A 10894-nucleotide genomic window follows, 5' to 3' on the forward strand; every position below is an offset into this window, starting at 1 on the left:
CTGACTTTGCAACAAAGTAAGGCAATCCTAGATATGTACCTTGAAAACCACTTGCCTATATGCACAAAGTAACATCACCAACAAACACTTCAACATTTTACATAATAATGATGGAAAACAAATACAGGTTAACACAGGAGAATTGTTAAATAGGACCTGAGAAGCATAAAGCAATGTAAATGAAAATGTAAATTTCAGAATGAGATATACAATGCCTTATGAATTTATAGTTTAAAATGTAGGTATGAGAATCAAAAGAATTGAGAGTTGAGCCTCAAGTTTTGAAGATGCCACCTAAGGGAAAAAGAGGCTCAGGGAAAAGGGGGAAAGGGGGAGCAACCATCAGGTGACAGTCCTGGCAAGAAGACTCAGGGTCACGAAGGTGGTGGCAATGCAGTAAAGGTCAGACACATTCTGTGTGAAAACTGTGGGAAAATCATGGAACCCATGGAAAAGTTAAAGTCCGGAATGCAATTCAGTGAAGTAGTTGCATGGTATAGTGAAGACAAAGCCAGGCAAGGGGGTGACTTGGACTGGATGACCAGAGGTTCCATGGTGGAACCATTTCAAGAAACAGCATTTGCATTGCTGGTAATGGGGCTGGATAAAGCCTGTGTTTACAGACTCTCTGGTGAAAACAAAATTTGGATGTCCTCTTATTATGGTTGAAGGGAGAAAATAAAATTTTACTGAACACTGAAAAAAATAAAATAAAATATATAAAATAAAATAAAATAAAATGTACACAGTGGTGGGGCATCTGAGTGGCTCAGTTGGTTGGGCATCAGAGCCTTGATTTCAGCTCAGGTCATGATCTCACAGTTCATGAGATCAAGCCCCATGTTGGGCTCTGTGCTGACAGCATGGAGCCTGCTTGGGATTCTCTCTCTCTCCCTTTCTTTCTGCCCCACCCCTGCTCGTGTGTGCTCACTCTCTCTCAAAATAAATGAACTTTAAAAAAAATAATAATAAAATAAAATGCACAGAATGGTGTTATTTAACATTTAATAGTAATATGTAATTAGAAAATAACAAAGATATGCATAAAGATAATATAACCTCAGCACTCGATTTCAATTAATTTTTGAGGATAATGAGAGAGAATATCATTTAAGAGGGTTTGATGAAAGCTTTCGATGTCACGTGAAATACTTTATTACTCATCCTTTTTTATCTTAAATATGTTATAATAAAAAACAAAGAATAATAAAAGAAATACAATTAGCATTCAAAGAAAATACAAGTTTCTAATGTATAAAAAAGCAAATATACAAGAATTAAAATGAGAAAAGAACAAGAATATGGGAGAAATCTGTAATAACAGAGAAAATTAACATAATTAATGAGCTTGACCTCTCTGAAAAATCTAAAAGAGGTTATAAATTTATTTATATGTACATATTTATAATCTTAACAATATTTAAAAACATCTTCTGCATAGAATCTTTTGTGGCCAAGATACATGGAAACCAAAGGGATGCTACTTTTACAGTTCAAAAGAAATGGATTTGAAACGTGGCCAAAAGATCATCTTTTTTTCTTTAAATGCATAAAAGTATTGAGGCCTACTGACAGGAAGTTTTCTTCTCTAAAGTTTGACAAGTATCTGGGCTGAATTTAATTTTTGGTTTGTTTGTCTGTGTTCTCCACTAACCACAGGCCATACATGCTCTTGTGCTTTACTTCCTGCCATGCAGTTATCATGAGCTACAACATGAATGTTCCATTTATGTGTGGTTATAAGAAGATAAAATAAATCTGCTGCATTTAAAGGGAACTTCTGCTTAAATTACATACACCCACGGGCTTAACATACTTCTCTTTCTTTCAGCACAATAATACCCTAAGTTGAATTGTAAAAGCTATCCTTGGACCCTAGAAAAATGCCATTTGTTTAAAGAAACATTTATAGTAAAATGGAAGATTCTACAACTTATCTACTATCACTCTTTTCTTTTCAAATTTGTGTTTAAATTCTAGTTAGTTAACATACAGTGCTATATTAGTTTCAGGAATAGTATCACTTACACACAACACTGATGCTCATCATAACAAGTGCCTTCCTTAATACCCATCACCCATCTAGCCCATCTCCCTCCCGCTTTCTTCCATCAACCCTGTTTGTTCTCTAATCTCTAAGAGTCTCCTACAGGCGTTTCCCTCTCTCTCCCCCACACCCCGCTATGTTTATCTGTTTTGTTTCTTAAATCCCACATATGAGTGAAATGATATGGCATATGTCTTTCTCTGACGTATTTTGCTTAGCATAATACACTCTAGCTCCATCCACCTTGTTGAAAATGACAAGATTTTATTATTTCTTATGGCTGAGTAATAGTCCATTATATATATAATATATATATATTATATTAAGTATATATATATATATAATATACAATACATCTTTTTCCATTCATTAGTCAGTGGACATTTGGTCTCTCTCCATAGTTTGGCCATTGTTAACGATGCTTGATAATGCTGTTGTAAACATCAGGAAGGTGAATGCACCCCTTGAAATCTATATTTTTATGTCATTTGGGTAAACACCTAATAGTGCAATTGCTATATCATAGGGTAGTTCTATTTTTAACTTTTTGAGGAATCGCCATACTGTTCCCCAGAATTGCTGTACCCGTTCGCATTCCCACCAACAGTGTAAGAGGGTTCCCCTTTCATTCTTAATGAAAATTGAGTGACAGATTTGCTGCATGAAAAGGAAATAGGTTATGATGTGTTATATGTAATCCCAGGGTTAACTGTAGTTTACATAGCATTAAACTCTCTGATGATTTTAATGGCTATTTGTATCATTATTATTAATATCATAGGCTCACCCATTACTATTGGTATCATCAGCCCATTCATCTTGGTCACTTTCCTTAAAACACTAACTGCACACATATGATATGAAAAAACATTTGTGGCCTCATGAGAAGAGTTAGAAAACGTAAGGAAACTTGTAAAAGAGTAACTGATACAAGCTGCTTTGTTTTGTTTTGTTTCGTTTTTATCCCAGGGCCTTGGAGCTGATCTCAATGGTAGGCAGTTCAAATAGTATGACTAATTTTAATCACAATCTAGTTGAATTGTGACTTTTACTAAAGGTTTTATTTAATATACAGTGATGCAATATTGAACATCTTATCAAAATAATTAATAGGCATGGGGCACATGGGTAGCTCAGTGAGTTGAGAGCCCTCTTGCTTTTGGCTCTGGCCACGATCTCACAGTTTACAGGGTCGAGCCCTGCATTGGGTTCCACTGACAGCCTGCAGCCTGCTTGGGATTCTTTCTCCCTCTCTCTGTCCCTCTCCACCCCTCAAAATAAATAAATAGATTTAAAAATAATAATTAATAGGCATGAAAACTGGAATTCAGCCCAGGGTCCTTTAAACTCAGTCCTCACTGGGGCGCCTGGGTGGTGAGCCCCACCACCCAGTTGGTTGAGTGTCCGACTCCGGCTCAGGTCATGATCTCACAGCTCGTGAGTGAGTTCGAGCCCTGCGTCAGACTCTGTGCTAAAGGCTCAGAGCCTGGAGCCTGCTTCAGATCCTGTGTCTCCCTCTCTCTCTGCCCCTAACCACTTGCATTCTGTCTCTGTCTCTCTCAAAAATAAATAAATAAACTCACTCCTCATGGCCACTGTTTACTTTATAAGTCATGAATATTTTCATCAGTCCCACTAACAGAACGAAAAACTGTTAAGAATAATTATACTAAAAAATTAATAAGGAGGGTTGGGTGAAATAGTCGAAGGAGAGTGAGAGGTCCAGGGGACCAGGTATGAAATAACTAAGTCACGGAGATAAAAGGTACAGCATAGGGAATATATTGAGTGATACTGTAATAAAGTTATATGGTAACAGACAGTAGCTACACTTGTGGTGAGCACAACATAACATATAGACTTGCCCAATTACTACGTGGTACGCCTAAAACTAATGTAACATGTGTGTCAGCTATATTTCTTTAAAAAAGTTAAGAGGGAGCTGATTCATGTTGCTCTGAGGACCATTTTTGGGATATTGGTAATTGAAATGAGATCGAAACAAAGCTTATAAAATACGAGCAGTGTTCTCATAAGTCATACACTCTAATGGTTAATGATAGCTACTTGTCAGAAAATACTACAAAAAGCTAATCAAAGATATATTTTATTTTTCTGAGGCATGTTTATTTCAGAACAATAAGTGTCTAAGTCTGAATGATCCTAGCATTTCAAGGTTCACAGCTTGTAGAATCAACAACAAAACATCCTTTATTTCAAGCTAAACATAGAGTGACTCCTACAATTTAAGATTAGATATAACAACTGTATTGCAGTGAAACATGTTCTGCACTTTGCTCTGTTAATAAGACACCATCCAAGTTTTGTGGGAGTATGACAGTAGACTAAGTAACTCATTGCGAGACACTCCTCTCTAGGGAGTCAATTACCTCAATCACATCGCTTGGTTGTGATGAGAGCACTTAAAACAGGGGTACTGAGATCAACTCATTCCATTTAGTCCAAAAAATGATGGCAAGTCATATTTTAAGAGCAGATTTTTGAAGTGGTTCAGTAATGAAACAGAAAAATCTCTAAGCCAAATCACAGTCGCGCATTTTCTGCAGAAGGTAAACTCCCTGTAAAAGAGATGAACATAAGCACGTGTTAAGTACATTAACGGTTTTCATACTTTTAATTACGTCTGTGAATACAACTTGTAGATATTAGAATGCAATGCGGTGGCACTGGAAGTGGTGGAAGGAAAGTGTTTGAAAATAGCTTTAAAAACTCTCTGCACGTGATAATGGGTTAAGCAGTGTACAGATTGAGTTCAAGCGAGATGATGTATAGTTTTGAGAAAGCCTGACATAAATCATGCTGTGCTATAAAAGCTAAGCTATAAAAGATTAATCTTCTTAAAACAAAAAAATGGTACGTGTGACTTTTCTGTTTAATACCACTCAAAGTTACCTAGAAAAAGTCTATACTTCTTACGAGAGCTTACGGGGCCCTTATAAGCCCAGCTGGTCAATGTCTCTAGCCTCAGTTCCTGTCTTGCTACCCTGCTTCAGCCACACAGATCTTGTCATTCTAAGTCTTGCTTCCTGGCTTTTGAACATGCTGTTGAACTTGTAAAGAACACTTTTTCATTTCCTTCCCTTGATAGTTTCTCTCTTGAGTCTTCGAAGAATCTTGAGGGCTCTAATTATTATCCACATTCCTAAAGAAACTTCCATCCTTCCTACATATTTCTGTGTGAGTTTCTTTAATGCTTATGTATAGATCTTATTTGAATTTTTTTCATCATTTCTATCTTGGGAAGTGTTATTTCCAGACAAGAAACACATGAAGGCAAGCACTAAACGTGTATTTCTTATTGTAAATAATTTTATTTCTTTTTTTTTAATTAAAAAAAAAAAGGTAGTATTGCACATATAAACTAGGCTTCAAGATTACAGTGAATAGTTGCCAAGAGGAATATTCCTGAAGGAGAGATAAACTGAGAGGTCATTGAGGGAGCACAGAGAAGCAAACTTCTTGGGGAGAAGCAGTGAAAGTAGTTTCTTTAATACTTCACAACACCATCTCCCTGTTCCTCAATTCTGCCACCAGGGTTTGTGGGTTGTGAGAAAGCCCACCACCATCACTTTGGGATATCAGTTTTCAGGTAATATGAATAAGAAACATCTCTAGGAAGGAAAGCGCAGGGTCAGTGATCTGGGTTTCAGAGAATAATCATTATTTATCTGCAGGAACAATAAGAAAAGGGAAGAGTTTATTTTTAACTTTCAGAAGTTTTTGTTTTGTTTTGTTTTTAATGAGAGCTAGAGAATATATATGTAAAGTTCACTCTTGATCCCCTAAGCCCTAACACATTATTTGCGATAGTGTAAGGACTCCGTGAATATGAGTTGATTTAATGAACAAACATTGACTATACACAACAGTAATGATACTGTGGAGATAGTCTCCTGAGATAGTCCAGTGATTCCTGCCTCCTGTTCATGCCTTTGCATGATTACCACTCCCCTTATGGGCTGAATCTAATGACTTGCTTCTAACTAATAGAATATGACTACTTCCATGTTTAGAAAAGGTGAGTGTGTTAACGGACTGCTTTTATTGATTCTGTTGAAGCAAGTAGCCTGTTGAAACAAGATGCCCGTATAAGCAGCGACTGAAGGTGGCCGCTATCTGGCAGCCAAGAAGCAGCTGATGCCTTCAGTCTAATGCTTCTTGAAGAAATAAAACCTGCCAACAGACACATGGGTGAATTTAAGAGTTGTTTATTCCCCATTTGGGCTTTCCGATGCAATCCCCACCTCCACCCCATCCGTTGATTATCCGCTGGTGAGAGACTTGAAACAGAAGACTCGGTTAAGCCATGTCTGGATTCATGACTCATGGAAACTGAGATGATAAAAGTGCACAGTTTTTAGCATTCAAGTTTTGAGGTATTATTATACTGTTACAGATAACGGAGATAGATTTTGACCATCAGAGAATTTGGAAGGGAGCAAGTCTCACTCTAATGCAGAGAAAAGCACAATAGCGAAGGTGCATAGAGAGACGGGGAATGGGAGTGAATGCTGACTGTGTGTGAAAAGATGGCGTAATCTCTCCTTCTGATGCCTTTATGTTATTTGATTGTATTTCTTGTCTTTGGAAGCCAATAGCATTTTCTTGTTCTTTTGTTACAGAAATTCTTGCTTTCGTAACCTAATTCCAATACGTTATTATTTACTGAAAGTTAACACTGATGAGGACCATGTACATATTTATATAATGGAAAATATGGGCTATGTTGAAGTAATTAAGGAAAAGAGAGAACCTATGAATATTTGGGATGAGTGATTCTTAAGGGTTAAGATATAACTTCAGAGCAAGTTCAGAAGCAGAAGTTGAATTTAAGGGAAAAAAAGAAGATGATATTGAATAAGCAAAATTCAGAGTGATGAGGGAGTGGCACTCCTTGAGGAGACAAGGAAGTGAGTCTAATTATTTAACTTACAGGATAAATAAAATCAATGCTGTGGTAATTTAGTTGATTAAGCATCACTTTCCATTTTAATGCTCTATGTAGCTCAAATTAGCCATGTATTAGTTGGACTCATTTGCATGCATGGAAAGAAACCTGAAATTCACTTAGCTTAAAAAATAAAGGATTAAGAATTTCTTTAGGAATTTTCCTTAGTAATAAGCAATTTCATTGAAAAAAAGTTGAGGGACAGAGACCACTGTAGCCCAAGGCCTTAATAATCAGGGACTTGTCTCTGATTCTCTTCTCATATTCGTGTGATTCTTGCTAGCTATAGCTTTTCTCCATGGGGCAGGATATATGGCTACCAACACTATAATAATTTTATATTGTATACCTCTGGCACTATCACTGAGAATTTCTGACATACTCAAACTCAAATCAAGAGTCCCATGGAAGGCACTCATCGAACCAGATTGAGTAACATGTACATAATTGGACCAGTCAGTCACACGGTATGAACATGACACTAGGGGTGTCATGGGAATGGAAGACATGAGAGTTCATATATATTTACTCATATTTAGTGTTAGAAATAACATTAAGTGCATGGCAACAAAGGGAAATATTAGATGAATTGGACTTCATCAAAATTTTTAAACTTTTTTATATTAAAGGACACTATCAAGAAAATGAAAGAAACAATCTACAGAATGGGAGAAAATATTTGTAAATCCTATATCTGATAAGGGTTTAATATATAAAATATATAAAGAATTCTGACAACTCAACAAGAAAAAAGCAAACGATCCAAATTAAAAAAAAAAAAAAAAGGTTAGAGTAGACATTTCTGAGGAAGATTTACTAACAGCCAACAAGCACAAGAAAAGATGTTCAACATCATTAGTCATTCAGAAAGTGCAAATAAAAATCAGAAAATAACTAGTGTAGGGGCACCTACGTGGCCCCGTCAGTTAAGCCTCCAACGCTTGGTTTCAGCTCAAGTAGTGATCTTGCTGTTCGTGAGTTGGAGCCCCCCCTCCGGCTCCACGCTGAGCTTAGAGTTTGCTGGGGATTCTCTCTCTTTCTCTCCCTCTCTCTGCACCTTCCCTTCTTGCTCTCTCTCTCTCTCTCTCTCTCTCAAAATAAATAAATAAGCATTTAAAAAAAAGAAAATAGTGTCGACATGGCTGTGAAAAACCAGACCCCTGTACGTTGCTGGTTGGAATGCAGAATTGTGCAGTCACTATAGAAAGCCTCTCGGCAGTTCCTGTAAGTTAAACACAGAATTACTACGTGACCCTGTAATTCTACTCCTAGATATATGCCTAAAATAATTGAAGACCGGTGTCGAAACGTTTTACAAAAACGTTCATAGCAGCAGTAATCACAACAGCAAGAGGTGATATCAAGTCAAATGTCCATCAGCTGCTGAGTGGATAAACAATGGTGGTAAAACCATGCAATTAAATATTATTCAGCCATCAAAGAAATAAAGTGCTGCTGGGCTACCACGAGAAGGAGCCTTGAAAACACGCCTAACGAGAGAAGCCACAGAATGTCACATATTGTAGGATTCCATTTACATGAAACTTTTGGAAAAGGTAAACCCCCAGAAACAGAAGGTAGACCAACGGTTTGCAGGAGCAGAGGGGAGGGGAACTGAGTAATGACTGCTTTGTTTCCTTTTGGGATGATGAAAATGTCTTATAACTAGGTAGAGGTGATGGTTGTGCAATATGGCGAATGTACTAAATGCCATGACATAGTATACTTTCAAATGGTTAATGGATGGAGCACCTGAGTGGCTCAGTTGGTTAAGCATCTGACTCTTGGTGTCTGCTCAGGTCACAATCTCACGGTTCCCAGTTTGCGAGTTCAAGCCCCACCGCAGGATCTGCCTTGACAGTACAGAGCGTACTTAGGATTCTCTCTCTCTCCCCTCTCTCTCTGCTCCTACACCGCTTGCCCTCTCTGTTTCTCAAAATAAGCTTAATAGTAAAATAAAATAAGACAAAATACAGTAAAATATAAAACAAAATAAAATAAGATCATCAATGGATCATTTTATGTTGTGAGAATTTCACCCCAAGAAAAGTTAAAAACAAAATGTTGTGAGGACCATCTCACACATATGTGTAATAAGAAACATATTCTGGTTTATTCTTTTTTAACTCTGACGATTTAAACATAATCTCAATTATCCAGTAAAAGATATATACGCCAGGTTTTTGGAATCAAGTAACATGTATGTATTTGTGCATGTGTATACTTTCTGTATTACAGGGTATAGGCATTTCATCTCAATTTAAAAAATCCCATGAAAGAGTAATATCATTCCATTTAATTACACAGTCCCCTGATCATAAATGATGCCCCTAATTCTATTTATCTAAACTTATATTTGGCTGTTCTTAATCACAGGTCAATGGCAAAAAGAAGACAGGTGTATGACTTACGTCCATAGAGCTAGTTTGATACAAAATCTAACGGGATTCTGAAGTTGATCGAAAACAACACTTTTGAAGCAACTGTATCTCTCCTACTATGCAATGGGCTATGATCTATTGTGGAATGCAGTCTGGATAAATATAAATGTGCTTTTAAAAATTAGGACAATATTTATATTTTAAAGGAATGTTGCATGTTTAAGTAGTCCCTCATGGCTGACAAAAAAAAAAAAAAAACCACAAACAAACAAAAAACAAAACCAAACAAGCAATATTTAAAACATTCACTCATTTTTTTTCACATTTTGGAAGAAAGGATCTGAGGTAGGATAAAATTTGAAAACTGCTCATAGAATGATTCAGTAACCCAGATTATAATTGGCTTATAATACATTTTTTTTCTGAATATCAAAAAAATAGTAAGTTGGCTATCACTGAGGAAGGATATTTTCCCCAAAATGAGACACAAATACTGAAGGCAATCACTACAGCTTGCCTTCCAAACTATTTTGAGTTGTATCATTATTAATGAAATGAATAACGACATATAACTACACTTATGAAAATTATCATTCACTTATGTTTGTGTGTGTGATACTTCTATTTTTCAATAGTCTTACCTAGTATTCAACAAAAGTAGAGTAATAACTAGTCTTAAACTAATATGGTCATCTGTTTCTCTCTTTTATACTTAAGAAGTGTTTGTATACAGACACACAATATGGTGTGTATGTGTACCTGCAGTTATTGAATTTGAGAGCTAAGAAATTGCATTTTTAAAAATATCCTCATTGTGAAATTTGGTTCCAGAGGGCACCTGGGTGGCTCAGTTGGTTAAGCACCTGACTCTTGGTTTCAGCTCAGGTCATGATCTCATGATTTGTGGGTTCAAGCCCTGCATCCAGCTCCGCACTGACAGCCTGGATTTTCTCTCTTCCTCTCTCTCCCTGCCTTTCCTCTGCTTTCTCTGTCTCTCAAAATAAATAAAAACTTTAAAAAAAAAAAAAAGAAATTTGGTTCCAGGAACAAATCTTATGTGTGATTTTTCAGGCCTGACCCTAGACACTTACAAAGGCTTTACCTTGACGTTCTCCCAGGGGGAAGCTATTTCCCCTCGCCGGACTTGATGTAAAGCTAATGCATCGTTGTCCCTTGAGAAAGTTTCAGTCAATCACTCAGCCCTCTTGGTCAACCTTGCTGTCTGCATATTTCCATTGGTAGCCCAGGCGTCTCCATTCCTGCCTCCATTTGGTGAGGCCTCTTGTCTTGTTTTGTTTTTTTAATGTTATTTTTTAAAGTTTCAATTTAAATTCCCATCAGGTAGCATACAGTGTGATATTAATTTCTGGTGCACAGTACAGTAAATCGACATTTCCATACAACATCTGGTGCTCATCACAAGTGCATGTCTTAATTTCCATCACATATTTTACTCATCCCCCATCCTCCTCCCCTCTGATAACTTTACTTAAGAGA

The 10894-nt window shown here is 36.8% G+C and overlaps 1 pseudogene; it reads left to right on the forward strand.

The window, feature by feature from the left end:
- The first annotated feature begins 269 nt into the window (after positions 1 to 269).
- On the forward strand, positions 270 to 682 carry LOC131511456 (peptidyl-prolyl cis-trans isomerase NIMA-interacting 4-like; annotated as a pseudogene).
- The last annotated feature ends 10212 nt before the right edge of the window (positions 683 to 10894 follow it).

This window comes from Neofelis nebulosa, chromosome 5 (assembly GCF_028018385.1).
Source record: "Neofelis nebulosa isolate mNeoNeb1 chromosome 5, mNeoNeb1.pri, whole genome shotgun sequence".
Classification (NCBI taxonomy): domain Eukaryota; kingdom Metazoa; phylum Chordata; class Mammalia; order Carnivora; family Felidae; genus Neofelis; species Neofelis nebulosa.